Source organism: Ammospiza caudacuta, chromosome 6, assembly GCF_027887145.1.
Source record: "Ammospiza caudacuta isolate bAmmCau1 chromosome 6, bAmmCau1.pri, whole genome shotgun sequence".
Taxonomy (NCBI): Eukaryota; Metazoa; Chordata; class Aves; order Passeriformes; family Passerellidae; genus Ammospiza; species Ammospiza caudacuta.
The window spans coordinates 43,633,326-43,654,682 of record NC_080598.1 but is presented as its reverse complement, the minus strand read 5'-3'; positions in this window follow the sequence as shown (position 1 = coordinate 43,654,682).

Sequence of the window (21,357 nt, the reverse complement as noted above, 5' to 3'; positions counted from 1 at the left end):
CAGACACCTCTGCTGTGCTTCTGCACCACATTCTCACATGCACAGACAGCTGTGGAGCTAAAAACCCTGGGCAAGTGACTACCAGCTATTTAGCCCTAAAGGCAAAGAAGTTACAAAGTCACCAAACAGAGTAAAATATTAAGTATTAAGTAAAGAGGGAGCTGTCCTGAGACATGGAGCTTGAAGCTAAGCAGGTAAGTTATGGTATGCAGCTGGCACATTCCCAAATATGTATCAAGCACAGAGCTGCATGTCCCACTGCTAAATAATCATAGAATACTTATCCCCAGATAAGGAGGCCTGCACATCCCTCATCAGCAACTCCTGCTGGCCACTTGAACACTATGATGATGGGCTCCCAAGGTAGTATTGCAAAACTGTCTGTAGCTGAAAGTTTGAAATGAAAAGCACCTCAGAAGAAAAGAAAACATCCAGGGTTTTCCCAAATGCTGTGTATCTGAGAAATCAAAGCAACTGTTGGGAATATTGCTCAGGCAGACTGCATGGCTTCAAAAGTCAAAGAAAACACTTTCCAAAAACACAAACAAGTGAGAAGACCCTATCATAGAAACCATCAAGACTGCAAAAATAGCTAGCAGGAAATTCAGTATGGCTATAGCACAATGCTGTCTAGCATCCAGAGATTATTTTTCTGCCCCTTTTGAGTCAGGGCCAATTTTGGCCCAAAGTTCCAATTGAATTCAGTGATTTCTTCCAGTCAAGAGCTTTGGGCTATTCAAGACAGTTACTATACCTCTTCCTTGGTTCCACTTCTAGTGGTAATCCAGGTTTTACTGTCACAGTCCAATCTAGTTTGTGGTGGCTCTCAAGCAAGCAGAGCAGGCTTGTGTCTCCCCTGAGCAGCAGGCAAGGGTCTGAGATGGTGTCACACACTGTGGCTCCACACACAGGCCTGCCTTGCTGCAAGCAGCTCCTTCTCATTCTGGTTTGTTATGATTAAAAATGCACATCACCCAGCGAGGCCTTGGAGTGGAACTCAGCTGGAAATTGGATCATTAATATTCCTTCTCATGCCCATTGCCACAATTTCTTACCTCTCCACAAGCAATTGCTAACAATGCAACAATTGAGGGTCTCAGACTAAAAGTGAAGTCAGGACTAAAATGTTTATTGTTACTCCAATTCATCAACCTTTGTCCGTACCCTAGCATGCCATCAAACTTAGGCCAATGTGCTGCATGTCAGCTGTCTTTTGACCCTTTGAACTGCCTTTCCCCAGTTTATCTACCAAAAGCTCTTAGGATCCATATCATCTTAAACCATCAGAAACAGGATTCAAGATTATCCTCATTCCCAAGCAGATGGAAACACAAGGAAAGGAAACAATTAATTCAAAGAATCTATCCACTCCTGCTTTTAACTCTTGGTCACCACACTTTCCACAGAGTTAAAGTGCTATAAATGGGTTGGAGAGATCAATGCAAAGCAAGGGTAGGACACAACACATGATGGAGAATCCCACAAATGTTCAAAGGGGGATATTTTCTTACCTAGCAGAGTTATCTAAAGGAGCTCGTATCAATCCTATGTGCTGCCACTGCTGCAACTTATTAACTAGGCAAACTAGGAGATGTGCACATCCTCCACCACTAAAATGATCCTTTGACAAAAAGGATCCAGAAGCATAGAAATGGCACAGGACACAGAGCAAGTGATTGAAATCCCCCATAAGTCTCATTGTATGCATTCATTGTCCTATTTGAATGTACCTTCCTGTATGGTATTTACATTAGACAGCAAAAGGCACAACACAACTAGGACTACAGCACTGATTATGGAAAAATAAAAATGAATAGGCTTGTTTTCCATTGGGACATTAGCATCATCTATGGACACTGATATCAGGCAGAGGAAGTTTGTTCTTGCTGAAATTCCTTGGGCTGTGTGCTGCAGTGTCCAAGAGGTTGAACATCTGCTTGAGAAGTGGAGAAACCTGCAGGCCAGCACCTAGCATAAGGCAGCTGGGAAAACATCACTGCTCACTAGAGTCTGGACAACAACACCTATAAATTCTGCTCCAAATAGCTGTTAATTCTCCATCGCCTTACTCAACTACTTCAAAAACATCTCCTCCCAGTAAACATTTTGCATCTTAGGTGGATAAACTGTTTGGGACTGAAAGGATCTGTTACATATCACTGAAATGATCCTCAGGCTGAGGACTTGCTTCATGTCCCTCTCCACAACACAAATACAATAAAAATATCTCCAGAATTAAGTGTTGGCTAATTATCACTAGGGCATGATTTAATTCTAAACTGCTCCTGCCACACACAAATTTGCATGTTTGGCACTTGCATTTTGATGTCACTGTTTCTTTAGTTATGTTTTATGTCAGAAATAATAATTTTCAACGAAAAAAACTCTGACAGTAAAACACATAGCTTCATTACCAGCCACTTCAGTGCAGAAACATGAATGGTGACCATCTCAAAGTGACAGGCTTCATGAATGTACACAGCAGTATCGGCTCAAAGGAATTCAGAAAAGGAGCTGGCCCATCAGTGAGATGGAATAAACAAAGCCCTGCCACACTTATTTGAGATAAGCACAAAGAAATAAAAGAAGAACCAGAAGGTCTGAAATTATATGATTGGTCTTACCTACTTAAAATATGCACACTTTTCAAAACCAAAATTCTAATAAATTTGCTGTGCCACAGCACAGACATTTCCCTTCAAGGAAGAGGAAGAAGGCACCACCTCACCGCCTCTGCCTGTTCCCTTTGGCAGCTCAGTCAGTCATGGCATCTCAGCTTACCACTCTGTTCATAGGGGCAGAGCCTTGATGGCTCCTGAAAGCCAACAGAGCTGCAGCAAACACAAATCTGCAGCCCACAGAAAGAGAGGCAAGTCTTACATACATTAAATGTATTTTAAAGAGATGATAGATAAGAACAAAGCTCGCTATACAATTTGTCAGCTCTGGACTCTTCTGAAGATATACAACATTCAATCTCCACACAAGGATCAGTGGCTTCTTGTGAATCACTGAAAGCCACAAACTGTGGGTACCTCAGTCATTCAGCCTTCTATCAATGCTTGAGTGTCAGCTTTTCCTACCTGAGCTGAGAGGAAACTCCTGAGTTTTCCTAATCCTACAAGCTCCAGCCTCCCCAGAATTCCTGGGGCCAGTTTACATGGCTTTCTAGACATCCCTCTCTGTGACCATAACAAGGGCAGAGCAGAGGGTGCTCATGGCAGTCTTGCTCAGGGAGCACTGGCTACCATGCCACAAATTAATTTAACCCTCAATTTATTTAAGGGGGGGAGGCAGGCAGAAAAATATTGAAAGGTTTCTTCTTTCCTGCCAATTTTTCCCATCTTCTACCTCAGTTCTGGCTGGATTCCCCCTTCCCCCTGTCCTCAGCTAGCACTGCCAGGCTCAGTCCTCCTCACCCTAGCCCCCCCTCCCCAAGGACAAGCAAAGTTATTACAATAATGAATTAGCCAGGCTGCTTACTGCTGCCAGTGGCGAAGGCAATTATCCCACTCCACGTCCCCAGCCACTACTCAGCTCCCTCATAAAGAGAGGCTTTTGGGGCCGCTTTGTGCTTTGATTGGAAATGAAGAGATTGCTAATTAGGGAACCCCTGCTGGGATCGGGCTGGCAGGAACAATGGTGAAACGGACGGAGCACACGTCCATTTAGAGAGGGGGGAGAAGAGAGAAATGTGAGCCCCTCTGTAATGTAGTGCATCCTCTACTCACACCATAAACAACAGGGCAGACAATTTTATAGAGATTTTCACCTTTTAAAGTATGCTAATTTGTTTATAGAAAGCAATAATCTGGTGTGTGTTTGCATAGGTCAAAGCCTGTAGTTTTTGTGTACAGTATGCACTGGCGCATGCGTGCGCACATACACTCTTGAAGAAAACACCTCTGTAAACAGCTGTGGGTATCTAGACAGCTGACCACATCTCTCTTGTTATTCACTGGGCAGCAGGCATCAATCCTGCTTTAACACGGAAAGATGCTGCTTAGAAAAGCCTGTTGATGAGTATTAACATGGAACTTTAATGCCTGATTCACAAAACACCAAAGTTGAAAATGACTTACCGAATTAGTCAGCTCACCTGAGGCTTGCCCAGCAACCACTTCCACTGCTTTGCCCAAGAGCTTTAAAAGACAAGTGGACCTCCAGGAGGAGAAAATTTCACCATTAACACAATATTTTCTTATACTCATAATGAAATTTCTTTTTAATTCAATTGCTCTAAATGCCCATGGAGGGTCACAGGAGCTAAATTCACCTTTCTCATCAGATAAACTGTGCACCAAAAAATTAGAAAAGACCTCCCTCGCAGTGCACAAGCACACCTTGGTGACTTCACAAAACTGCACCAACAGCCCTTATACACGTAGTATGCTGTGGTGTTGGGGTCTAGTGACTTTTAACTCTTGTCAAAGAAAAAAATATCTCCCCCAACATTTCAACATGTAAATCTCACCATTTATAAAATACAGCCCGTCAACAAAAGCAAATGTCTCACCTTTTTGTGCAAAGCTGATAGAAAGCAGTTGGAACCTATCCTGCATTACTTGGTTAACTAAGTAATTGCATTAGGGAAGCGTACAAATACCATGTTAAAACTGAAAATACAGTTTTCAACCATGTATTTGACTTGCCATGCAAAAAATTTGCATACTGTTGATTAGTGCAATGTATACGCTATACACTAAGCAATTTATGTAAACCAAAGCAAATTTCAAAGTTGAAGACTGAATTTACATTTCAGAATTCCCTTGCAGATACTGAAGCACTTGAATATACAAGTGTAATATTCCCTGAAAATATTTTCAGTAAAGCACAAGTCTTAACAGAAAGCGATTACTAAAGGCAGAAACACAGCTGAACTGAAAATGACTTTCAAATTCACAGACTATTTGTCCCCACTGTTTGTTCACCTCTAGTGTTTATATCCTTTCAGTTGTAGGTGGTTTTCACATTTCCTTCTTAGTCATCACTTAGCCAAGCTTCACATATTTAGTTCTTTTGATCTTCCCTCATAAAAACAATCCCTCCAGCTCTGTTATCATTTTTGTTGTTCTTCTCTTACTACCTTCCAAGTTTCCTCTGCATGTTTTTGCTGCTAGTGCCCAGAGCTGAATATCTCACCAGAACCCCCCTCCTGTTTTCTGGTGTCCTGCCTGCACACAGCACAATCCAGCCCCATACAAAGGCCACTGTCTGCCCCTGCCCACTCTGCTCCCTTGGCCTGTCATTGCCATCACAGGTGAGACTTGGCTGTCACTACCATTCCCCCAGACTCTCTCACTCACTTTTCACCAGTGCTCCACTTACCTGATGGGAGTGTTTCTCCTTGTGTAGGAATACAGTCAGAAAGTAAAACCCTGTGCTAGGCTGCTGAAAACCCTGTAGTTACTTGCTGTTTGCATAAAACCTGACCACTTAAAAGCAAGGAAACATGCACCTAGTGACACCAGAAGCCATCTAGTCATGCGGTGTGCAGTGGCAGAGCTCATTTGCTTTCACTGCAGCTGTACCAGTTTACACCAGCTGAGAAGCTATTTCCATAAGTCTTAGATTGCCCATATCACAAACAATCAGAGTCAGAGAAAGTACAAAGAAGGGTATATTTCACTGCAGCAGCTGTTACTGTGATGCATGAAGCCTCTTTACCTTGATTTCACAATCCAAGCATTTACGTTGTAGGGATACAGCTATACTGAATGTACAAGCAATTCAATATATCCACCAATTGGTGCAGGAATTCTTTGGTAAAGCACTTACCATTGCACTCTTGATAATCAAATTCTTATTTAACAGAAGAGGAATAAAACTCATGGTAAAATTATGGATGGACAGGCCACCTGTATTTGAGCCTGATGAATGGGTCTCATTACTACATGCATTCACAGGGTCTGATTTTGACTAGCCTAAATATCCTAGCAAAAGGGGATGAAAGAAAGTGGCCTTTGCATGGCATTACAGCAGGCAGGACAGGGGGACATGTTGGAAGAAATAATCAAATGTTCTAAAATCCTGAAAGACAGAAGAAAGCCCATTGTCTCTTAGACTGATTCTATTGTGCCCTTAGTAACAGACTACTGGTTCTGTCCTCATGTAAAACTCACTCTCCTTCAGAGCCCAACTTCCTTGAAGTAACTGTGTTCTCAAAATTCATTTCTGTGTAAAGCCAGGAAATATGAACATGAAAGCACCCAAACCAGAACTTCTTCCCCAAATTCTTCCTGAAGCAACACAACCACATTCTGCCACATAGAGTATGGGCAAACTCCAAATGCTTTTGGAGTGTATCAAATTTCTTTCTCTAGTGGATTTAAGCGTAAGATTTTGTATTTTAAATTACCAATGAATCACATCCCTTCCTGCCCTCTGCAGAAGTGTAGATTTTCCCTTAATTTGACACAAATATGTGATACATTCACAGAGCATAAAACTGCATTGTTCCTGCTTTTTGTTTCCTTTAGGAGTTTAACTTTTACAAATTCAGTTGTAGAAAAATGAAGTCCCACTGCTTAAGCTCTTTAATGCATTTCTGTTGCAGAAAGCAGAGATTTTACCATGCTTCTCAACTGAGCCACATTTGTCCTGTCTCCTTCCTCATGTTAACACATGGGTTTGTACAGCTCAGATTGAGGAGCTGGTTTGGGTTAAAAATTCCAAAACGTTACTTAATTCAAACTGACCACATGCAGGATTATTGGCAGTCCAGCTGAACACAAATACCTGTACATGGCACATGACTTGCAACAGATGGGAAAGTTGTGAAACCATTAGCAATGTCAAAGGATTTCTTAAAAACATTCATATATGGGGTATTTTTCTTGGAAAATGTCCCCATTTGTGTAGATAAATGATGACATGGTTGAGACAGAATGAGATTGAAAGACATAAGTTACTGAACTGAAAAGCATGGTGCTGTCAAACTAATACCTGCTTGAAACAAAACCTATCCAATGACAAATCTGAGAAGCATAATAAATTTAATTCCAAGAATAGGCTAAGGGTTGACCTGATCTAATTGTAAGTGGGGGGAAAATTAATCGTGGAAAGTTCTTTAATCTAGCTTTAAAAGAATATAAGACAAGATTATTCTTGGTATCTGAAACCAGACAAATTTCATTTAGGTGTATAGACATTTTTAAACAGCCAGAACCAGCCATTGGGACCACTTGTCATGAGGCATGCTGGTTATTCTACACAATGTCTCTAAATCAAGGCTGTATGTCTCTCTAGAAGATGTTGATGTTGAGAAACTGCCCAGACAAGTGCAGGAGTTGCTAGGTGGATTTCAGCTTTTAATGCAGTTAGGCCTAAAGCATGAGTGGCATGGGTCTGCCTTAAAATCTGTTGAGAGTCCTCGTGGTTCTCTAAGAGCTGTAGAAAACAAGACAAGCGTTCCAAGACAGCTTCTGCTTTGCCTAAGGTGTTCACTAAGTGATTGAGCTGTTTGTCCAGTACTTGTTTATCCCCAATAAGCTTTAATTGTGACAAGTAATACACGGCTTTCATAAGACAATTTCTTATACATTATACTAATCCTGCTATGAAAAATTAAACATTTTTGCCAAAGGATGTATGCTTTATCTACCAGAAAGCATAAAGCATATACAAGGAAAGGCTAAAGGCAAATGCTGTGCAGTGCACAAATCTTGAACAGGAAAAGTGGTCAGTTAAATTTGTCCATGTCTTGAATTCAATAATCTTGGTGTTGGTTAGAGGTGAAAAAAATGAGATTTAATTTTATTTAAAATCTCTTTCACTGTTTTGAAATCTAGTTCAAGCTTCATAGAGCAAGTTGCCAATGAGAACAATACTATAACTTCATCACATCATGGTTACAAAAGGGTGAAGAGATCTGCTTGTCAATCAGTCAAGCCCAATACATTTGTGTTGTATCAAGGCTTGCCTACACTACTACAGTACTCATTTTCAGTGTGGGTGCACTGAAGCCAAGCTGAGAACTTTGTTGTAACACCAGCTCATAAACAAAAGAGGAAAAACTGTTCTTCCAATTTCTCACATATTCTGCCTAACTAAACAGGGCTCTAGTTTTAACAGATAAAACAAATCCATCATTTCATTCAGACTCGTTCATAATACTGGGGAAAACATTGTTCTAGTCTTCTCCATTACATGTTCATTTATACTTTATTGTCCACTGAAGGCTTCTCAAAGGCACACACTGTTGTTCTCCAGCTCCCTCTGATTTGCGTCATTGCAGGCTGTGTTCAAAAACTGATCACCTGTTCCCTCTGCAACATCTCTCAAAAATCAACCTTGCTTTCCTACTACAACTTACTGCCCCTTGGCTTGCAGCAAGGGAAAGCTATATTGCCTTTTCTCTAAAGGGATCACACCAGCCTTCTTATCCTTCTGGATTCTATCTTTTCATAAGGATGACCCAGGAAAAATTATGTTCACCTCATCAGGAAAGGCAAAGAACTTAGAAAAAGATATTTTACATGTATTGAATATTTTTTAGAGTTTTGTTTACTCTAACATGAAACTATTAAATACTCTGGCTGAATTCAGTGAGGTGTCTTTTGAAATCACTTTCTGAAACTCACTGTAGGAGCAAAAGCCCTTGATGATACTGTTAATCTTTAGGAAGCCCAAGTCATACTTAATATCTGAAAAGCCACACTAGCACAGCTTGGGGAGAGAGGGGACAGCAACCATCAAAGTAATTTGTGGTCTCAGTTTCAAGTACCTGACTGAAGAAGCAGTCCCTGAATCCTGGCAGATGCAGACTTCCCTTATAGAGCTCCAGTGATGCACCCATGAGGGCTGCAGCAAGGCTGGCCCAGCCCACAGGGGCAGGACTTGCCAGGTGGAAGCCTCTTGAAAAGGTCCTTGTCCAGGCTTGAGAGAGAATGTCCTCCTACACACAAAGACCTGCTACCTTTGACTGGCCTTGAAGACAGGTTTAAAACAGAGAAAGGAGTCACTAAATTCAAAGAGTAAAACATTCTTAATAGAACCACAATAAAGATTATACAGCAGTTCCAGAGACTGATGCAAGGTTGTAGCAAGGGGCAAAAAACAACCCCATAGTGTCTACTGGAGGGAAAGAGCATTTAGAGACAGGACTTAAATCCAAAAAATATCAAAGAGTGTAAACAGTGAGGAAGGAACTGGGCAACATGAGAGAGTACTAGGGAGGAAAAAAAAATTAGAAAATTGTTTCAATTGTATAACTATGAAAATTTCATTGGTAGTAGAAGGAATTTACCTGCTCAACTGTGAATAGATGTTTGCTTATGCAAGCAAAGCAAACCAAAGAAAACAAAAAGAATGGAATAACCCAAGAAGCTTTTCCACCTCTGACTGTTGTTATGTCACAACCTGGAATATTTGGTAAACTTAGGAGATTTGTATCTACTATCACAAAACACACACAGAAAACAGAAGACCAACACCTCCCCACAAAATCAGTGGTATGTTACTGTTAAGAAACAGTTTTCCATGCTCGGAAGAGGTTTCAGGCTCCCCCTTTAAGGCACATTTAAGTATGGGACTGTTTTTTCTTCCCTAATAATAGGAGAAGGAAGTGAAGGAGGTCAGAGTCCTATAGATCTCTGTGCACTCCCTATGGTCTAGTTTAGGAGACTTAAAAGGATTCAGATTAACTGGGGTGGCTTTGTTGATTACACACAGAGAGGAAAATGACCCCGTGTGGTAAGTGTTTCCAGGACAGCTGCTCCGTTGGTGAAACACTGCTGCATTCCAGAAATAAACTCCTACAGTCAAATTAGCAGCTCGAGTCCTCTCCACAGAAATGTGCCTTGACTAAAGTTGCAGCGTTTCCCAGATGAATGGGAAACCAGCAGCAAAAATTCCTGCTTAGCTCCGATTTTAAACAGAAAATGATACAAAAAGATGTTTGTACAATATCAAATCATTCTTCATAGTCACGTAATTGCCCCACATTATTGAGGGGCTCCAAAAAATAAAAGGAAGTTTGGAATATTTCTGGGCAGGTTGGAGAGCTAAACCTAGCACGGTTCCCCAACACTTCAAGCCTGTCACAAGTTTTCCAGGTCTGAGGGATTATCAAGACTTCAATGTGAAAGATTTTGGGTTGATTCCCATGTACAGCAGTACCTACCAGTGCAAAGTACTGAAATATGCAAAAGATTACAATCTACATGTGAAGCAGGATAGGAGGCACTGCTGCCCCTTGCCTTACCTCTTCTAGCTCCAAAAAAGTAAAGCACAGCTGTCCTCTCACTGCAGAGGGGAGTTCTGGCCCATGGAAGTAAATGTGCTCAGAAGCCTGAAGTCATTTCACATCTTACTGAAGACATACAGCAGCAAAATTACATGAAACTACATGAACCTCCAAGCTTACACAGGTTTACAATTACAAATTTACAGATGGCAGCTTTGGTAAAGGCCCAAGAAATCCTGGGGGGGGGGGGGAAGCCAAAAGACCAAAGCACAGTTTTCAGCAAATAAGAGGGCACATCTTCAGTACTCTGGGCTCACAGGATAGGTGTTATACAAGAGGCACGCTCCACCATATAACCACTGAGTGCAAGATGTTTGTGGTCCTTCCTCTTTCTCACACTGTACTATTTTAAAAGCAAAATATCTTCTTCTTCTCCAAATTCCTCCTCTGTCAGGTAAAACCTGGGAAGGTGTTCCCATGTGCTGCACTGCAGAAAGAACGTATAGAGGGCATACCATTCCCTCTCACTCACAGATGGGGAAGTTGAAGCCAGAAGCCATTGACAAAGTTACAAGGAGCAAGTACCAGCAAGACAAGGGCCCTGCTGGCTGTTCTAATGCAGTGACCATTTGCTTCAAGAAACCTTTGCCAGCTGATGATACAGCAATGCAAAGCTCCTGTGCCTCAACACGCCACCAAACCAAAACCCATCAGGTGACTAAACCTTCTGCAGAGCTCAGCATTACAGAGCAAAGGATGGGATACATGGAAACAAACTCCCAGCTGCTGCATAATGCGGCCTTAAACATAAATACCTGAAAGGGTCCTCTAACCTACTGCCTCTTTCCCTTTGGGCCTAACTTCTGCCCTGAAAATGTTACCTCAAGAACCATGCAGTCAGTGGGAAGGAGCACAGTACCATACAGAAAGGGCAAATTCAGGAAGAGTAATTTCTGCTTAGCTCAGTCGTGCTCCATGGCTGCAATCTTCTCTTCACTGCTACTTTTATATTGGCATAGTTTTCTATCCTAGGGACTTCAGCAGCTTTAGAAACACTACCTACAGCAGGAGAAAAACATTCAGGGTAAGCAAGATTGGGTATCCCAAAATGTATTCTACATATTTGTAACAGAGTATGATATAAACAACTAACTGCAAAAAGTGAGAACACTGAATTCAGTTGCAAGAAAAGTTATTAGCAGAGCTATGCCAGGTCAAGTTGTCACTTTGTCCCATATTCTACCTCTGATATCAAACACTACTATGTGCTCAGGGAAAGACTAAGAAAGGAGAGTTTTCCCCGTTCTTAACCTTGTTGAACCTTTGCAGACCTCATCATCAGTATGTTGGCAGTCTGTGGCTTAGACAGCTGCCTCTACACCATAACATGTACTTGCAATTATTGAGTCCACATGTCTACTAAATGCCTTTATGGGGATATCTTTTTGAATCCATCCATAGCTTTGTCACTGAATGACACAGGAAAAAAACCCAAGACTAATTTTATGTGATACAGTATTTTATTTGTTTTATTTAAATCACTTCTTTATAAAAAGAAAGATGACTACCTCGTTGAAAAAGTAAGGAAAAGACTCAGGTATTTAAAGATACTGAGAACATGTAGCAGAGCTCTCTTCTCAGCTAAGAAAGTGGAGGTGCTAATTTTGCAAAGCAAAGAATTAGACAAGTGTTACACAGGAAAATAGAGGACTGTGCTCTTTTTGGTATCTTTTGTCCATATCAAGCAAAGTCACCTGTACTCCCAAGAAGCCACACTTTCAGCAATATATTACCACGAATTCCCATCTCAACTGCCCTCATCTTTCCTCTAGCCACAGACTTCCTGGCTGACTCTACCCCTAGTAGTTTCTTGTTTTGAATTGAATTGGAAGCTCTTTCAGACAGAAGCTGTCTCATGGCTAAATGCAGCCCCAGCTGTAGGGGATGCATCACAATACAAACAAGAGCAAAACAGAAGCAACATCCAAAGCCGCCAGTAGAACTCATCACTATAGTCTGAGAGCTAGTTAAGAAGAAGTAGAACAGTCTCAGCATGAGATTTATTAAGTAGTAGATAATTTTACATTACATAACATATGATGTTCCATACTATATTAAATTCATTATTTTGAGCCTTGAATGTTCAGCTACTGATCAAGTCCCAAAAGAAACATAATTATATATTCTATTATGCATTGGTGGTTATTAATATCATCTCTTTTTTAAAAAAATAATATAGCTGGCATTACTTTTTAGTTGTTCCCTGAAATCTTGTGGTATAGACACTTTTCTTCTTTAAAAAAAACCTGCAATTTTTCTCATCATCTCGTTTCACATGGTTGAGATGTAAAGTCAAACATCAAGTGCTGCAATAAAGTTGTTGGCAACATCAAAGAGGATGAAGTACAGAAATGATATGTAGGGTAATTAAATGGCTCTGTATTTTATTTGCATATCTCTATATATAAGCTAGCCTGACTCAACAAAGAAGCATTTCACAGTAGCTTTTTGGCCCTCCTAGCTTTGTGCAAGATTTTGCAATGTGCTCCAAGTGGCCCCAAGATTTCTTGGCCTTCTGACCTTGCAATGGGGAAGCTGCAGAGACCTGCCTGAGATTCATCAAAACACAACACATCCAAAAAGAGAAATGGTGCAGAACCTGTTGAAGTACAAAGCAGAGACAAAAGGATATAGGGAGCATCATGAGCAATCTCCTCATTTTTTTTCTACAGGTGAGAGTCCAAAACTTGTAGTTACCAGCAGTGGTCCAGCATATGGTATGAGCCAGCCCAGCTGCTTGCAGCTGATGCCTCAGGGGCAACAGTGCAAGGGCTTCTCCAGCCCACTGTGCTACTGGACAACTGAGAGCCCAGACACAGTCAGGGCCTCCACTTCTCACAGGCCCATGGTTGTAGAAGCACCCAACAGAAGGTCAGAGCTGACACTCTGCAGTGCTGTGCTCCTTGAACAAGTTTGGAGCACACACAGGGGAGGTGTAGCTGAGTGATGGGAAGCACTGCTTCTCCAGCAGCCCCTGCACCAGGTGGGTGTTTCTCCTTCTGCCACCCTGAGGCCAGAAAGAAATACCTGACTTCTCAGGGCATGTGCTTCAGTGCAAAGGAGGTGGGATGTTTCACCATCCACTTCCCATCAGCCCATACAAGTGGGCTGGCTCCTGGCTAGGAGGTGGCATTGGGATTGCAGGATAAAAAGCACTTGGACCACCCTGGTTCAACAAGTTGGTCAAGCTAGACCAGCTGAGTGGTGACTGCCAATTGACCAGAAAGGCGAAGGGATGGGAGAGATGGATATCCTGTGACATGACAGCCTGAGACTTTGTAGAATCACAGAACAGTTTGGGTTGGAAAGAACGTTAAACACCATCCAATCCAACCAATGCTTCAGACCAAGACACTGCCAGTAAAGACTCAGCATGGCATTTCACAAGCTACAATTTGCAGCCAATCTCCATTAAGCACTATAAAATACAAACACATTCTGAGCTACTGCTGCTCAGTCACCTCTCCCTGGGAGCAGACAAACAAATGGCAAACTCAACATGTCTGGCATGGTTTTTTTCTGGAATGAGTTAGCAACAGTGCAGCTCTTCCTTTGCACTAGCCTAGGTAAACAGAGGTTGTTGCTGGTACAAAGTGCCTCAAAGTGGCAGGAACAGCATTATCACTTCAGTGCTGTTTCCTGAAGGATCAATAAGCCAAGACAATCAATTCTTCTGGCTAGTCCTTATTCCCCAGGAGAAGCTGTGACTCTCATCCCCCATCATTTAACTCTTCACAAACATAGCAGCAGCCCCATTAATTCTGTCCTCCTTAAACACACATTTCCCAAACCCATGTGCCAGGAGAGATTAAAGAGCTAGAACTGCTGTATCCAGGTCAACATGGTATTACCAAGAGGTATGGCCCATCATTTCAGCACAGTAGTAACATATCTATAAATACTTGGAGCACATGGAAGCATCCTCACATCTGATTTCTTTGTACAGGACAGAGAGCCCAAAGAAACTGTAGCTCTCTATCCCCAACTACGTCTCTGTGCAGGGAGTGTAAGGCAGAGCACCAGCTGACACTCACAGAAAGGGCTGCACAGGCAGTAGATGGCATGAACAGTCATTACAGAGTCACAAGAGTAGAGCCTATTTAGAGACACACAAAAGTGAGGTTCAATCCAATGCAGCAAAGAGAGTAAGAAGGATGGGATGAAAACTCAGGAAGAATGGAAGGATCATACGATTATTTGCAATGTGAAAAAATATGGGGGCCAAAACAGGACCATACTCAAAGCCTGCGGTAATACAGAGAATTTTGCTGGGATCATGCAATTCTCCACAGAGAACTGAGAATGGGGAAGGAGGAACCCAGTTAAGAGATGGGCAAAAGACATCTTACCAGTGAAGAGGCTCACCTTGAACTGAACAGGGAGCCTGTTAGAGCTAGAACAGAAGAACAGCAGTGATACAGACATCTTGGTCTAAAGATTGGCATGAACATGCTTAAAGCTGTACACAGCAGTTTTCACCTAAAAGCTGTGGGACTTGAGATAGGCTCCTCGAATGTCTTTCTGAGCATTTGAGAGGATGCTGATGCAAGTAATCTCTTCCTAGCCAATGTTGCACTCAGAAAATCCTTGTCTCCCTCTTCTATGCAAAGATAGCATTCACCAATATTTATAACTTGAGTGTTACCACACTCTCAGTGCTACAGACTGTAGATCAAAAAAAGTATCACTGAGAAAATCCTATTCACATGAGCTCTTCACCAATCTACTTGAGTTCACATCCCCAACGGGGGAAGGTTGGAACCTCCTGTACCAGGCCATGGGGACATGACGCAACAGGAAAGAATTTCTTATTTAAAGGGAAGAAGTAGAAAAATCTGCCAGTGACAATAACTGCAAATTTTAAAAGTCCAAGAAGCCTGTGGGAAAAAAAAAGGTCTAAGGATGAATAAAAAAAGCAAACAAAAAGAAAGGCAAGCCTGGTGGCAGATATACCCTCTTTTCAGCCAGAAAGTTACCTCTAGGTCCTGTGAGCTTTAGAGGGATGTGAATTAAATGCCTGTTTTAGTACACAGCTACCAGTCATTTGTTCAGGCCTACTACAAAGAGGTGATCACAGAAGACTGGGGGAAGAACTTGTGGAGTACATTTCCTGCTGATCCAGCAAACACAATTACAAAGAAAAAGAGAATCCATTCTGAGAGCAGCGTGAAACTCTTGTGAGCAGGATCATTCGCATCTCACATGGTTGGGGGAAAGGAAAGGGCAGCAACTCCTTAATGAATAAAAATAGCCACTTATGCTTCCTTCTCATATATGCTGGGCATATGCTCTCCAGTATCCAAACAGAAAGATTTAGTTGCAAGATTCATTTCTCCAAAAAAAGGGCAATTTCCCCTAAAGATGCAGCACTTTTTCTAGAGATTTTCAAGAGTGCTGAGACTTTAGAACTATTGTTACTTTAAAGACATAATGCCAACTAAACTATGTGCTTTATAGTTTTAGACTTGTATTATTTCCTTCCTTGAAATTCCTATACTATGATATTTTTTAAAGTAGTTGTAGCATGCAAGAACACAGTAGCTTTCTTGGGAAAGTTGAAGAACACTTTTCAGTTTTCCAGTTTTTCATAAAATGTATATATCACAGGCAAAGCTTCACTGAAATGCAGCCACCTTCAGGGTAAACCTTCATAAGATTCAGCATAGCACTGGAAAGCACAAAAAGAGGAGAAGGAAGTGTATTCTGCCTGAAAGGTCAGCAGGGAAAATCTAAGTATGAACTGGCCATAGCAGAAGAGTGCAGGAGAGGAAAAGGTTGAGGCAAAAAGAAAGGAAACTGCGACAGGAAGGAGAAGGCAGGAAAAAAAATGTTACACAGTTTTCAGCTCAGCCACAGAAAGCTTTTGTTTCAAACCAATCTGCTGTATATTCCAGTGATTAGAGGGAAAAAACACAGTTAATATGTATTTTGAATGCATTTAATAAAGTACACTCTAGCTGATGGTGCTCTCCTCAGCAGGCCCAGGCACAGAGCACAAAGAGAAAGGGGCCTCAGGCATTCACATCAGGTCGCAGTTTTAAATAATTTTAAAACTAGGGCAAGATGCCAAATCTTACCTCAAGGTGCTACATCCAGATAGACATGTCAGCAAAAATGCCAGGTTTGGTGCATACAGGATGACCATTGATACACATGGCTCCAGATGAAACAGTGACTTACTTTTTTAGCCAGAATTTACCACTTTTGGGCAATAAACCTCGAGATTCATGTCAGCAAGGGTCACTAAGACTGAACTCAGACCTAGTGTATAGGACAGCACCACTGAATATTACACAAGAAGTTAGTCAGTCTTGTATTTCCTAGTTATGCCAAAATCAGAAAACCTTGATGGTGACTAGTACAAAATGTATTAAAAAAACTGCAACCAAACAAACCACAACGCCTACCAAACAACAACAACAAAAAAAAGTGAAGGGGGGCAACTCTTGTTCCCAGCAAAAACCCTCTTGTTTTCAACTATGCACCTATGCCAGTGATTCACAGTTTTTCCCACGGGCAAATCAGCCATTTGGGATTTATACAGGATTGTTCTTTGCAAATCTTGGGGTTATTTTGATGGCAGTCACATATCATTTTACAAATAGGGAAACTGAGGAACACAGAGAACTGACTCGGCCATGTGTCGGAAAACAACAGGTTTCTATCCCCATTCCTTTCCAGGATCTCTTTTCTGAAGAGAGGCAGGATCATGGCACAGTCTTGATTTTGTGCAGTTCACCTGCTGCAGACAAATTTTCTGAGTCCCAGCTCAGAGCAAAAAAGCTTACTGCTGGCTAGTTCACAGCACACCAGCCCTTAGCAGCACAGAGGCTTCCTCTTTTGCAGCCACAGAAAGGTCTACTCAAGCTGCCCATGCATGTATGATGAACTCATCACAAAAGCAATCAGCCATTAATTTGGTCAATCATTCCTGTCACAGCAAATACAGTTCTTCAACTAGACTGTTTGATACAAGACTCCAGCTAAACTGAAGGACAGAAAAAATACCTCAAAAGGTACCAATCTGCAGAACAGATGGAGGACAATTTAGATATTGACTCATCAAACTTCCTTTTTATTTTTTCTTTTTTAAAGAAAAGGTGACCCAAGAGTTAAGTAGAAACAAAAATAAAAAGCATTAGAAAATTAAATTATGTCTTCCAGGCATTAATAATAAAAAGGCGACCCACCCTCCAATCCTTCTCATTTAGAGGAGTATTTCTTTGGAGTTTCTGTTAGGCGGCTGCATGCACTGCGTGCATCCTGCTTCACTGAAGAAGAGCCTTTTTGAAGCATCACTTGACTTTGTTTTAAATATCTTGCTACAGTTTCCATTTTAGCTCGTGAGATGATTATTTTCTCTCAAACTGAAGTTATACAGCAGTTGAAAATGCTGATGGCTTAACTGGTTTCCTTTTTTTTTTCCGTCTCCACAGCAGCCCTGAGGGGTTTTAACTCTTTCTTGCAGCACTGAAATCCTGCTTTTGGAGTTCAATGTTTAACTCTCGCTGGGAGACTCATAAATATTCGGAGTCACTCTCTCCCTCTCTGTTTGATTAGGAAATGAGCCTTTAACTCAATGTAATCCCCAAGCCATTAACAAAAAAGCCCTCAACAGCTCCACTATTAGAATTTCACTCCTAGCCCACAGAGGATTGAATTAGATTAACATAACTACCCGCAATCTGAGTTTATTTTCTGTGCCAGATAGAAATGTGTCTTCAGGAAAGGAAAAGAAGAGAGCTGGAGAGCAAGCACAGCATAATGAAATGTAAAAATAGATGAGAAATAGATGGACAGATGTACAGGTAAAGCGATAAAAAAGGTAAGAGAGAGAGAAAGCTACACAGTCTTTAATAACTGGCTGCTGGCTTTGGGGGGTTTATGCAGAAGGCCCCTCAAAACACAGAATTGTTTCAGGAAGAGTATTTTTATTCTGCTTGTGTTTACTTCATATTCTCAGGGATTTACAGTGAGGCACCTGAGCATGCTGTACTCCAGACACCTGTGCAGCAGATCTGGCACAGGTTTTATTTATAATTCCCCAGAGATGTCATACTCAGCAATGAAAGGAGAGGCGTGGAAAAGAGAATCTGCATGTCAATCATTACTTCACAGTCAAAGAAACAAACTGGGATAAAACAAAAGATGTTTGTTGGGTTTTTTAAGGAATGAAAAAACCCCCATGCAATAGCATATGTACAGTAAGACAGTTCAGAGGTTGATAGGTGCTTAGTCCACAAAACGTGAACCATTAGTGAAGCAGAAACTAAATAACAAACTCTTTCTGCTACATAATGCATTGGCCTTCCCTTTAACCACAGGTAATGCCTTCCCTCCAAATAAAAGTGGTCCTATAAAGCATTGATCATTATCCCAAAGGAGAGTAGGTGCTTGGTGTTTTTTTCCAAAGCAGTAATAATAAGATATGGCTGGTAACAGGGCAAAATATTCACATGTGGTTGAAAGAGAAGAATAAAGTCCAGCAATTATGTGGACACAACTACAGAATAGTCCGAATAAATTCTTAATACTGAACCTTTTATAGCTTTATACTCAGAAAACTTCTTTGATTTCTCAGATTTTTGCAAAATTGTATGGTAAATGGGGGGGGTAAGGGGGGTTTGCAGTAATTTCCAAGCACAATCATGCTAATATTGGTTTTGTGTAGGGAAGAAAATAATTCAATTCTTTTTTCAGCATTGTATCTTGGTTTTTAATTCTTAGTGGGACCTCAGACCAGCTATATGATAGATTCTTTGTTGGTTACAGAGTCAGCAATTTTAGTCCTTTAATGCTTTTCAGAAAAATCTGCTTCTTTTATTACAAAATAACATTGCATTATTACAGAGAAGCAATAAATGTAATATCATGGCAAAACAAACAGAAAAGGACTTAAATAATTTAAAAATGTTCATTTTTAAGTAAAGCAGAAAGCTTTACTTAAAAATGAAGCTTTATATGATGACAACGATCACAGTTTAATTTGTGAGAAAAAAGGTTCATAGCAGGCAATGTGTTGTAATGATCTTTTGGGGCATTATTTGGGCATATTATTTCACCTTATTTATCTATATCCTCTTAAAAGCCTTCCTTATATCAGAATACTAGCTGAATGATGGAGTATTCATACCAATTGTTAAAACCTTAGAGAGCATTAATATGTAGTCAAAATGTTTTATTCCTAGTTACTTAAGCTAAATGTTCTAAGTATTATAAAATGTACATTGAAGAAATGCAAAATAAAGAACTAAAGAAGAAGCCTATTTGTCACCCTTCTACAGTCAGTCCAAGAAATTTGTCTCTCAAGTATTCCTCAAAATCGATGTTTTAACTGTGAGGCAGCTCAGGTTTTATTTTTCTGTTTCTATTAGACATTTTTCCCTCAAAATTATTTTAAGTTTAGCTTCATTTCATATTTTGTTACCTTCAAAAATTATACATTTAGGGGGTAAAAAAGTTTTCAAGAACATATATTTAGTGAGAAAATTATGCTAAAAACTTGACATACTAAAATTAAAATAGTACTATTAAGATTTTGGGGGGTAGATACAGCGAGGTTATTTTCCTATGCTTAGAAATAAATATTAACCCTAAATTTGGTAAAAAGATGTAACACAAACCTCTGAAGCAAAACTATGAAACAAGAAAAGCCTCTAATATTTTGACAAAAAAAATTATACTAAAAGCTATTAACAAAAAAAATCAGAGTAATTTTTTTTCTCCCTCTCTTCATATTTCTACTGAAAGCTATTAATAAAAAAAATCTGACTAATTATTGTTCTCCCTCTCTTCAAATTTCTGTTAATAAAAATAGAAATATATAATTGTTCAAACATTTTACATCTTGGCTGCTTTAAAGTAAACATCTCATTGGTGATGAGAGAGTAAGTTCCTTCTTTGATTATCACCGTGCCAACTTTGCAAAGACTTGCACCCCTCTTTTGTCACTGAAGATTCTTCAGTTGCTTTGGGACTTTTAAAATTAAAGAAACATCAACTGCTTAGTGCTAAATGCCTTGAGTAAAAGCAAAATTTCATTGCATGTGTCTGATAAGAAAAGATTTGATTTGCAGCTGGGGGGGTATTGGGTTTTGGGTTTTTAATAGAGGGAAGGTTGTCACTTGGTTCTTTTAAGACAGGACTGCTAAAGTTCCCAGGTTTGCCTTTACCAGCATGGGATAAATAGCACCTGTCCTTGGTAAGCCCTTAAGCAGAGTTACGTTATACATTGACCTTTTTGGAATGCCAGCAAACCTGACTGTTTCTATTCCCAAAACAAAACTGTTCCACTCAAACTTTCATTTACTTATTTCCAGAGGAAAAAGCCACGCTCAAATAGTGAAACCGCTAGATTTCTACAAAGTTCTGAACCAACTCCTCTCCTTGTGGGTCGCACTGACCTTCCTCTGACAGAGTGAAAATCAAAAGAATATTACCTTTAACTGTATTGAGATGCTGCCATAATTTTTAGACCAGATAAAAGGATTTGTGCAGAGCAATGCTTGGATTAAAAAAATAAAAATAAAAAAAGAAACAAAACACAAGCCCATAAACGCAATAAAAGATAGAAGTTCGCTACTTACATGCTGCAGGCTGAGAGATGAGGCTTGAGGCTGGAGTAGAATTTCCCTTGCCCTCAGGTGTTTCTAATTGCTGATTAAATATCTTTTGGTTCTGCCTGCACCAGCCGACAGTCCCCTCTGCGTCTCTGCCTCTCTTTGTGACTAGGACACAGTACTCCGAGTCCCAACCTATAAATAGATCCCAGCTCTGTGATTGATATAACAGGCAGCTGACAAAAAAAAAAAAAAAAAAAAAAAAAAAAAAAAAAAAAAAAAAAAAAAAGAAGGAAAGAAAAAAAAAAGAGAAAGAAAGAAATAACCAGGTCTTAAGCAAGGCAGCAAAAGCTGGGCTTTTAACTCTGCACTGTGCCCAGGGAGGAGTCCCCCACAGTCACCCGTGGGCATCAGAAAGAGAAAGTGCAAGGCAATTACTTTCCCAGCAGCATTACAGCAACTTGAGGCATGTAAAGTGAATGAACAAATTTTCCTGCACAAAGAAGGAGAGTCAAAACACAACTAGCAGATTGCATCCAACTCTTTTGCAAT